Here is an 11,378-nt window from a genome sequence, read left to right as displayed (position 1 = left end):
ATTTTAAATCCTAAATTTCATAAGATTCCTGACAGACTTAAAACACAGAAGCAAGGAATTCGCTGGTGGTCCAGTGGTTAGGACTCCATGCTTCCACTGCAAGGGGCACAGGTTCTATCCCTAGTGGGGGCACTAAGGTCCCACATGCCATTGTGGCTATAAATAAGTAAGTAACATTCAATTTGAAAAACACAGAAGTGTAATGTAATCTTAAAAATCCAAGAAATATTTAAGAGTATTTATATTATTTCAGTGGAAATTACAACACACCAAAGATTAGGTTTGGCTCAGCCAATAAATTTGCTTCCTTGTGGTTTATGTGTGTTTGTGTTTAAATTGCTATAATTCACACAGACAAAGGAATAGCAGATGAAATAATGAAACACTTTCTATACTAAGATGTTTTGATATAGTATGTAAAAATACAAAGGGTATTATTACTTGTTTAATATATATGCTCCTATCATCAAATATGAAAGAAAATCAATAACTAATTTCATATCTAGTTTTAACTGGTAATGTTCAATAGTTTGGGTTGAAATACAAAATACTCGAAATTTTGAAAAAATGACTTCTCTTACAGGATGCTAGAAACAAACTAAAAAGACTGGTTTACTAAATTAAACATAAGACAGATATCAGATGGGTTAGTATTTTGAAAAGAGGTTATAATTTGAAGAAACACAGCAGCACCTCACATTAATTACTCAGGACAAGAGAGAGCTATAGATTTTTTTATTGTTTCCTTTCATTGCCCCTTTAATCATGGGATAATACACTGTTTTCAAAATAAATTATTCACCCTGGAAGAAACTCTAGAGGTTGAAGCTGAACATTGGAATTCCTGGAACAAAATTGAAACTCTAGTTTTGACTCCTTGTATAAAAGACTAGCATCTGTGAAGGCAACCAAAATAATTACTTGAAGCTACAGGAAACGTCATCTGCAAGAGTAGACAGGAGATGAAGTACTAAGAGGTTTCCCAGCTCTTATGGTCTAGGGGAAAATTTGAATTTGAGGAGTAGGAGAATTGAGGTGTGTTAACATATTTCTGCTTCGAGTGTATGGAAATGATCCTTCATGTTGAGAAAAATGTGTAGAGGATGAAATTGAAATGATGTAAACAAATAACACTTTCAAATTGCATATTTTTAATACTAAATTAATGCAGGTGTATAATAATGCCTCACACTATTTTAAGGGGGAAGCAAGTGAAAACCAAAACAAATGGTAAGCTTTAAGAAGCACTCTTATACTCTGGCTTATGGAGGTGAATGGCTCACCAAGTAAATTGCCTTGACTTCATAAGGACAGCTTTATTTGTTTGTAAGGAGTGATGTGATCATACCTGAATAAGTAAAAATATTTAAATTGGTGGCAGGATTTCTACTGACTCAATTTTTTCTTTTCCCCTAGGAGTTACTATTTATTTTCACTACTTTCATTGAAATGGTGAGTTAAACACATTTCCTTCTTTGTTTAAACCATGTATATTAAATATAGTAAAAAACACAAATGGGATTTATTCAAATAGTGAATATATAATATCTATTGGCTTCTCAGACTTTGTGGATGTGAAAACATCTGAAGATTATCTTCAAAATATAAATTCAAAATATCAGCATTCTACACAATTTTTATGTAATCAAACAGTAGTGAGGAAAGGTAATATACTATAATATGATTGCATGAAAAAGGGAAGGAAGAAGTGATTGAGAGGATCTACCACAGGGATTTAATGTAAATATTTTAAAAATGATTTTTTGGTATGTAGAGTTTAAATGGACCCAGATAATTAAAAATGGGTTGCGGTGGAGGAATTAATAATAGAAAGTACTGCGTATTTGAAGACGTGGAGGCGACACTATTCATGGCACCTTCAGATTGTTGTTCAGTCACTCAGATGTATCCAGCTGTTTGCGACTCCACAGACTGCAGGACGCCAGGGTTCCCTGTCCTTCACCATCTCCCAGAGTTTGCTCAAACTCAGACCCATTGAGTCGGTGATGCCATCCAACCATCTCATCCTCTGCCATCCCTTTCTCCTCTTGCCTTTAATCTTTCCTAGCATCAGGGTCTTTTCAAATGAGTCAGCTATTCACGTCAGGTAGCCAAAGTATTGGCGTTTGAGCTTCAGCATCAGTCCTTCCAATGAATATTCAGAACTGATTTCCTTTAGGATTGACTGGTTTGATTTCCTTGCAGTCCAAGGGACTCTCAAAAGTCTTCTCCAACACCACAGTTTGAAAGCATCAATTCTTTGGTGCTCAGCCTTCTTTATGTTCCAACTCTCACATTAATACATGATGCTGGAAAAAATATGGCTTTGACTATATGGACATTTGTTGGCAAAGTAACGTCTATGGTTTTAATATTCTGTCTAGGTTTGTCATTGCTTTCTTCCAATTAAAAGAGCAAGCGTCTTTTAATTTCATAGCTGCAGTTACTGTCCACATTGATTTTGGAGCCCAAGAAAATAAAATCTATCACTATTTCCATTGTTTCCCCCTCTATCTGCCATGAAGTGATGGAACAAGATACTATGATTTTAGTGTTTTGGGTGTTGAGTTTTAAGCCAGCTTTTTCACGTTTTCACCTCCATCAAGAGGATCTTTAGTTCCTCTTCGCTTACTGCCATTGAGTCACTCAGTCGTGTCTGACTCTTTGAGACCCCATGGACGGTAGCCTACCAGGCTTCTCCGTTCATGGGATTTTCCAGGCAAGAGTACTGGAGTGGGTTGCTATTTCCTTCTTCACGGGATCTTCCTGACCCAGGGATCAAACCCGGGTCTCCCGCATTGCAGGCAGATGCTTTACCTCCTGAGCCACCAGGGAAGCCCTTCTGTGCCATTAAGGTGGTGTCATTTGCATATCTGAGATTATTGACCTGTCTCCCAGCAATCTTGACTACAGCTTGTGCTTCATCCAGCCTGGCATTTCACATGATGTACTCTGTGTATAGGTTAAATAAGCAGGGTGACAATATACAGCCTTGATGTACTCTTTTCCCAATTTTGAACCTGGTGTAACAGGCAAGTTTGGCCTGCTTCATTTTGTACTCCAAGGGACACCTTCAGAAACCTGAAATAAGTTCATTGTGGCTAGGACCTATGTTTGATTTAACAGGACATTAAGGATGATTCCATGTGGATATAGAGCAGAATATTATGACTGATTTATATTATGTTTTATAAATATTTGTGTGATCACAAAGTACATAGTTTTTAAAATAACAATGAATAACTTAATCTTAAATTGCTTATCAAAATTTAAGAAGTTTAAGGGTAAGCTCATGTTACCTGGGCATTTTTCTAGTTAGAAATAAATATTTTTATAGATCTAATATAAATGATAAGGAAAACTGAAGTTAAATAAGAAACATATTCTACTTTGTTTCTCCTGAATCATTTATTAATACAACCTTAAAAGATTCATAGCAACATTTTCCAAATAACATTAGTTTGGCTTTCAAAATTCTTGGTTCTCTAAGAAAAATAGATTTTGCTATAACACTATTCACTGTTTGATAGAATTCACATAATGCTGTTTGACTCTTCATTTATTCACTAGTTTAAGAAATAGTTGTTGAGGACAGACCTTATGTCATGAATGACCCATATACCTAGGAAGTGCTCATCTGTATTAATAATTGTGGAAATAATTTAATAAATATTTTTCCATGATTATTAATGGTAATAATGAGTTACCACAAATGGTAACAATGAGTTACCAAGACACAGATGGGTTGTTAAAAATATTTTTTTAACGTTCTGCAAATACAAAGTGTTGGTGAGGGTATGTTGTGATGAGAACACTATGGGAATGTAATAATTACCATAGTGTGAAAACCAATTAAGTAGTAAATGTTCATTTCCCAGCAATTCTGCTCCTAGGTGTGTATATACTAGAAGATATGTTTACAGGAGCAAAAGACTGAAATAAGTAAACAAATAAAACCACCTTTACTACTAGAATAAATAAATAGTGATATCTTCATAAAACTATGCAACAATGGATATGAATTAATTGTGGCCAATTTATCAATATGGATGAATCTCAAACTGAAATTTGGGGGAAAAAGTAAAAAAGTACATACAATTTGGTTCCTTTCATAGATCAAAAGTAAGCTCAATTACACAATAAGTTGCTTGGAGATACATTTATATGTGGTGAAACTATTGGGAAAAATGAGGCCTTGATTATCCCAACATTCCTTTCCCTTAGTTTTTTTCTCTTCCTTTCTTTGGTGGTACTATTACTCTTTTTGCCTTTCCTCTTTTTTTCCTCTAATAATAACTGGTTCAAATCTTACTTATTTTTAATATCCTTTCACCATATTCCAGAATCTATCCAGACTTTTCTGTAATAAGGCTTTATACGATTATTTACCACATTATACCTTTTGTAAGATTATCTTGTTGCCGATGGTTTATTTATTTGTTTCTATTGCTACTGCCTCAAAGACAGAGATCATAAGGCCTTAATTTTTATTGCCTCAGAGCCTTTAGCAAAGGATAGAGAATATATACAATTGCTGATACATTTTTATTGAATTATATTTTGACTGAAAGTCACTTATAAAATTATAAAACCTTAAAGAAAGTCTCATAATGAAATTATAAGTGGGAAGAATTCTTTGTTGTGTGTCTTCAAAATTTAAAATATGAAGAGAATTATTTCAGAGGTTAAGGTATGAAAGTTAAAATAGTGAAGATGGAATTAAGAAAAAGCATTCACAGTGTGTGTGTCTATGTACATGGGCATGACTTGTTAGAACCAAGTACAGACATTTGACATTTGTTATCTTTATTCTAAAATATTTATAAAAATCATTTAAAACCGTGTGTCCATCTTAGAGTTAAATTAAAACTAGATAATACAACAGGTAATTCTACTTAATTGACCACTTGTAAGTTCTACAGTATGCTAATATTTTAAAAGCAAATACATTTTCAAGGTTTCACAGTCCATCTTCTTTCTCTGAGGGCACCTCACCTTGTAAATGCTTATGACCATTGGGCAAAAGGCACTGTGGAAGGTTGACAGGGTCTGTTAGCTTTAGGAAAACTTACTTGCTGTTTTACTTTTTCATTTAAAAGATATACCACACATATAATTTTGTGGCTTGTATGCCTACTTTTGAGAGCCTTTGAATTAATCTAGTGATTGTCAGTGGAGGATGGGGAGAGGAGGAATCACCCAAGAAAAAATTTCACAGTTGACATGCACATACCCCACTACTACCCTTGGTGAGAATTGTGATAGTAGTTTTACTCATATACAGAGAAAAAGAAAGTTCCATAAATGTAAAGACAATTATCTACCTAGAACTGAAGATAATAAAATACAGTAATTCCCCCCAAATAATATACTTTTTCTGTATTCCTTCAATTCCATTTCTTCTCTCACTTATTAAATTATAGACTTTTGAAAAAATCTTGCAAAATTATATGTAGTCAATAATTCCAATACATGAGAAGAAATATCCATGTGAAAAGACTTGGGAAAAATAATACCAAAAATGAAAGTGCTATGTCATAGAATTATGAATTTTGTCTATTATGAACTTTTCATTATAACTATAAAGCCAGGCTGCCAACGTCTGATCCCCTCCATTACTTAATTTCTCAGAGCCTCTGTTTCATTCTCTCTAAAAATAATGAGTTGAACTAGTTGATCTTTAAGGTATTCCAGTGTTAATATTACAATAAGTTGTATGTGTCTGAAAAATTTAGGGGGCCCAATTTTTCATTTTAAACAAACACTGGCCAGAAAACAACAACAACAACAACCTTTTAGGTGTTCTCAGAATTCTTTTGATTTTGTATTTATTGAACTAGGAGTGTCCATGTATTATTTCCAATCTTTATAACAGTATTCAAGAACATAATTACAACCCCTCTTTTATTATAAGTTAATTGACATTCAGTTCAGTTCAGTCACTCAGTCATGTCCAGCTCTCTGTGACCCCAAGGACTGCAGCATGCCAGGCTTCCCTGTCCATCACCAACTCCTGGAGCTTACTCAAACTCATGTCCATTGAGTTGGTGATGCCATCCAACCATCCCATCCTCTGTTATCTCCTTCTCCTCTCGCTCTCATCTTTCCCAGCATCAGGATCTTTTCCAATTAGTCAGTTCTTTGCATCAGGTGGCCAAAGTATTGGAGTTTCAGCTTCAGCATCAGTCCTTCCAATGAATATTCAGGACGAATTTCCTTTAGGATGGACTGGTTGGATCTCCTTGCAGTCCAAGGGACTCTCAAGAGTCTTCTCCAACACCACAGTTCAAAAGCATCAATTCTTTGGCACTCAGTCTTCTTTATAGTCAAACTCTCACACCCGTACATGAAAAACCATATCTTTGACTAGATGGACCTTTGTTGGCAAAGTAATGTCTCTGCTTTTTAATATGCTGTCTAGGTTGGTCATAGCTTTTCTTCCAGGGAGCAAGCATCTTTTAATTTCATGGCGGCAGTCATCTACAGTGATTTTGGAAACCCCCTGAAAAAAAGTCTGTCACTGTTTCCATTGTCTCCCCATCTATTTGCCATGAAGTGATGGGACCAGATGCCATGATCTCAGTTTTCTGTATGTTGAGCTTCAAGCCAGCTTTTCACTCTCCTCTTTCACTATCATCAAGAGGCTCTTTAGTTCTTCTTCACTTTCTGTCATAAGGGTGGTGTCATCTGCATATCTGAGGTTGTTGATATTTCTCCTGGCAATTTTGATTCCAGCTTGTGCTTCATCCAACCTGGCATTTGGCATGATGTACTCTGCTTATAAGTTAAATAAGCAGGGTGACAATATGCAGTCTTGACGTACTCCTTTCCCAATTTGGAACCAGTCTCTTGTTCCATGTCCGGCTGTAAATGTTGCTTCTTGACCTGCATACAGATTTCTCAGGAGGCAGGTAAAGTGATCTGGTATTCCCATCACTTGAAGAATTTTCCGGTTTGTTGTGATCCATACAGTCAAAGACTTTGGCATAGTCAGTAAAGCAGAAGTAGGTGTTTTTCATCTTGACATTGAATTCAGCTAATAAATGACTGAACAGGGATTTGACTATAAGTATGGCAGACTCTAATGTTTATATTCTCTCTACTACTTTGAGATTGTTGAGACTAGTTCTTTAATTATGTGTATGTGGTCATACACATACACATACATACCTTGTGTCTGACTCTTTGCAACTCCATGGATTATAGCCTACCAGACTCCTCTATCCATGGAAGTTCCCAGGCAAGAATACTGGAGTGTATTGCTAGTACTCCAAGAGATCTTCCCAACCCATGGGTTAAACCTGAGTCTCTTGCATCTCCTGCATTGGTAGGTGGGTTCTTTACCATTGCACCACCTGGGAGGTTCTTTAACAGGCCTGTAAAATAGATTATGTAAAACTGTATTCTCTTACTTTATTTTGGGTGTGTGTGTTGGGGGGGAATAATGAGAAGAGGCAAAAAATGGTAATGATTTTCATCATTGTGCAGTATTCAATTATATTACTGAAAGAAATGAAAGATAGTTCTTTCTCAAACTTGGCTACTAAGTTTGGTTTTAGGCTGACCTGCATAACAAATAACATGAAAAATATTTCTTACAGGTGTTTTTATTTTCCTGTATCTTTGTAAACTATTGTGTATGTATGTATACTCTCATATGTATTTATTTTTGAATCTGTAATTCTACATAGGTGGCAACAAATCTGTTGCATATTTCATGCTCAATTAAAAAGAAATCTTACATGATTTCTAAGTATTATGGAAAGATAGACATCTGTCCCCTATTTAATTATGTCCATCCTGATTATGTTAAATGTGTTCTGGCCCCCATTAAGAAAATCTTCTAAATACACGTGAAGAGAAACTTTGTTAAAAATGAATTGTCAGCAAGAAACAGAAGGGACTTAAAGGAATTCTAACGAAAGCCTAACAGAGAAATATCTCAAATCTGAATTCTTAGACTGAATAAAATAATAACCCTTCCCCTTTACCTCTCATGACTAATCCATACCAAAATGCAAAAGTAACTTGAAACCAATTGTTTTGGAGGCTTCAGAAGTTTGGTTAATTTTTCCTTCCTGTTACTTTTCACTTTGAAACACCTTTTGGCTTCTGGAATCTGACTGGAGCTAGAAGGGGAAATGCCAAAATTCTATGGGGAAGGCTTGTTCTCGGGGTAATTTAGACCTGACTTGAGGAAGTCAACTTTTGTTATAAATTTTATGTTAAAAAACTCTAAAATTTCCAGGGGGTTGAAAAAAATGCAAGAATTGCAGATAATAAAACAAAATTTCGATAATAATGCAAAAGTAGGAAATTGTCAGAAGCTCCATGAGGGTGAAGAGTACAGTTTAAGCTTTAGATCTTGAAGCTTGGGTTCTCCCCTTTCTTTACCATTAATTCTGCTATTGTTTTCAAACTTTTCCTCTGAATTTCCCCACCTTAAAAATACACAGCAGTAAGATGTCTTCATGCCCAATCATTAAGGATATACAAGAATTTTAATGGTGTACAAATACTTTTTTCATTCCATCAGCAAATATTTGCTTGCCATCTACATGCCAGGAGCTAGTCTAAGTTCTGGGTATATAATAGTGAAAAAAAAAGAAGAGGATTAATCTCAAAAGTATACAAGCAAATCTTGCAGCTCAATTCCAGAAAAATAAATGACCCAATCAAAAAATGGGCCAAAGAACTAAACAGACATTTCTCCAAAGAAGACATACAGATGGCTAACAAACACATGAAAAGATGCTCAACATCACTCATTATCAGAGAAATGCAAATCAAAACTTCAGTGAGGTACCATTACACACCAGTCAGGATGGCTGCAATCCAAAAGTCTACAAGCAATAAATGCTGGAGAGGGTGTGGAGAAAAGGGAACCCTCTTACACTGTTGGTGGGAATGCAAACTAGTACAGCCACTATGGAGAACAGTGTGGAGATTCCTTAAAAAACTGGAAATAGAACTGCCATATGACCCAGCAATCCCACTCCTGGGCATACACACTGAGGAAACCAGATCTGAAAGAGACACGTGCACCCCAATGTTCATCGCAGCACTGTTTATAATAGCCAGGACATGGAAGCAACCTAGATGCCCATCAGCAGATGAATGGATAAGGAAGCTGTGGTACATATACACCATGGAATATTACCCAACCATTAAAAAGAATTCATTCGAATCAGTTCTAATGAGATGGATGAAACTGGAGCCCATCATACAGAGTGAAGTAAGCCAGAAAGATAAAGACCAATACAGTATACTAATGCATATATATGGAATTTAAAAAGATGGTAACAATAACCCTATATGCAAAACAGAAAAAGAGACACAGATGTATAGAACAGACTTTTGGACTCTATGGGAGAAGGTGAGGGTGGGATGATCTGAGAGAACAGCATCAAAACATGTATATTATCTAGGGTGAAACAGATCACCAGCCCAGGCAGGATGCATGAGACAAGTGCTTGGGCCTGGTGCACTGGGAAGATCCAGAGGAATCGGGTGGAGAAGGAGGTGGGAGGGGGGATCGGGGTGGGGAATACTTGTAACTCCATGGCTGATTCATGTCAATGTATGACAAGGACCACTACAATATTGTAAAGTAATTAGCCTCCAACTAATAAAAATAAATGGAAAAAAAAATAAATAGGAAAAAAAATAATAAAATAAAACTTGGGAAAAAAAAATTTGCTCTCATGTACCTTAAATTCCAGTGGAGATCAAAGAACTAAATATATGATATGTTAGATTGTATTGATTGCCATGTAGAAAAATAAATCTACGTATAGAAATATTTTATACAGAGTGGTCAGGATAGGCGTTTTTGAAAAGTGACCTTTAAGCAGAAACTTGATGGACATGAGTGAGTGAGTCACACATATACCCTAGGGGAAGCTTCCCACAACATAGAATCAGAAAGTCCAAAATTCCTCTGTGCTAATGGGTTTAAGAAGCTGTGAGAACAATGTGCTGGGTAGGAGTGAACATAAAGCAGTGATAAAAGACATGTTCAGGGTATAAGCAAGAAAAAGATACTCAATTGTGAGTCTAGAGTACATTCATATACAGGAAAGAAGTAGTAACCAGCACATTCACTGAAATTTTTGGTATTCTACTGTGATTTAGGAGCACAGTTGAAAGGGATCTGCTACTTGAGTTTAGAACTTCAGTCTTCTCTTCATCAAATTTGTCAGGACAATTGGCAGGAATGTAGTTTAAAAAGAGGAAATCAAAACACACAAAAAGAGGTAGACAATTTGTTTAAACAAGAGAAGACAATTGGGAAAAATTAATTCCACCCTAATTAAGCTATGAATTTTGAACAGTTCAATCAAAATCCCAAAATGATGCTTCTAATTCCTCTTCTCTTTCTCTTTCCTTCCCTAACATCCCGTCCTCTTTACCTCTCCTCACTTTCCATTTCCTCCCCTTCCAAAAGGTACATGCTATATGATTTCATTATACAGCATCCTTGAAATGACAGGATTATAGAAAAGGAAAGGGTGTAGATGAGAAAAAGTGAGTGTGGCTCTAAAAGGGCAGGAGGAGGGGTGCATGTGGCAATGAAATGTTCTCTCATATTGACTCTTAATTCCAATATCATAGTTGTGATATTTTGTACTACAGTTTTGCAAGACACCCCATTCAGGAAAATTCAGTAAAGGGATACAGGTTATGTCTGTATTACATTTTTTACAAGATCCATGTGAATCTACATGTATCTGAAAATAAAGTTTAAAATTTTAAAATAATGAGCATTATGATGCTGGGGAACAACTGACGCTCTTCCTCTAGTATCTTTCTGTTGAGGCTGTCCTAACACCAAATATTCTATGGCATGTTTGTTCCTAGATGCAATAAAACAATATTATCAGTGATTTAAATTCACTGGTACTCTCTTAGGTAAGCAAGTTGTGATGTACCTATTTAAGAGTGGAAAAAACATCCAGAAGAACCAAAATCATTTTTAGAGGAACAAGATAATCTGAAAATTTATGTAGAATAGAAAAGGTCCACAAGATACCTTGAAACATTTTTGATGAAGAAGAAGTTAAACAGATCTCTGTTTTCCCCCTCTGTCTGCCAAGAGACCAGAAGCAAATGAGATTTTCCATTACACCAACTCTTCTCTAACACTTTGTGTTATCAGAATTTCTAACTTTTCTTAATTTGATGGGTGTGAAGTGGTCTCTTTTTGTTTTATTTTCTTAGAAAAATCTTAGGAGTTTCTGATATATTCTGCATACTAAACCTTCTCAATGCTATGTGCTGCACATGTTTCTCAATCTGAAAAGTTGAGATTATGTGAAATAGTTTCTATACTACACATTTTTCCCTGCTTAAAATTTTGTTCAAACTTTCCTGAAGCT

The sequence above is a fragment of the Cervus canadensis genome, chromosome 16 (genome assembly GCF_019320065.1).
Source record: "Cervus canadensis isolate Bull #8, Minnesota chromosome 16, ASM1932006v1, whole genome shotgun sequence".
Classification (NCBI taxonomy): Eukaryota; Metazoa; Chordata; class Mammalia; order Artiodactyla; family Cervidae; genus Cervus; species Cervus canadensis.
Note: the sequence above shows the minus strand (reverse complement) of the source record.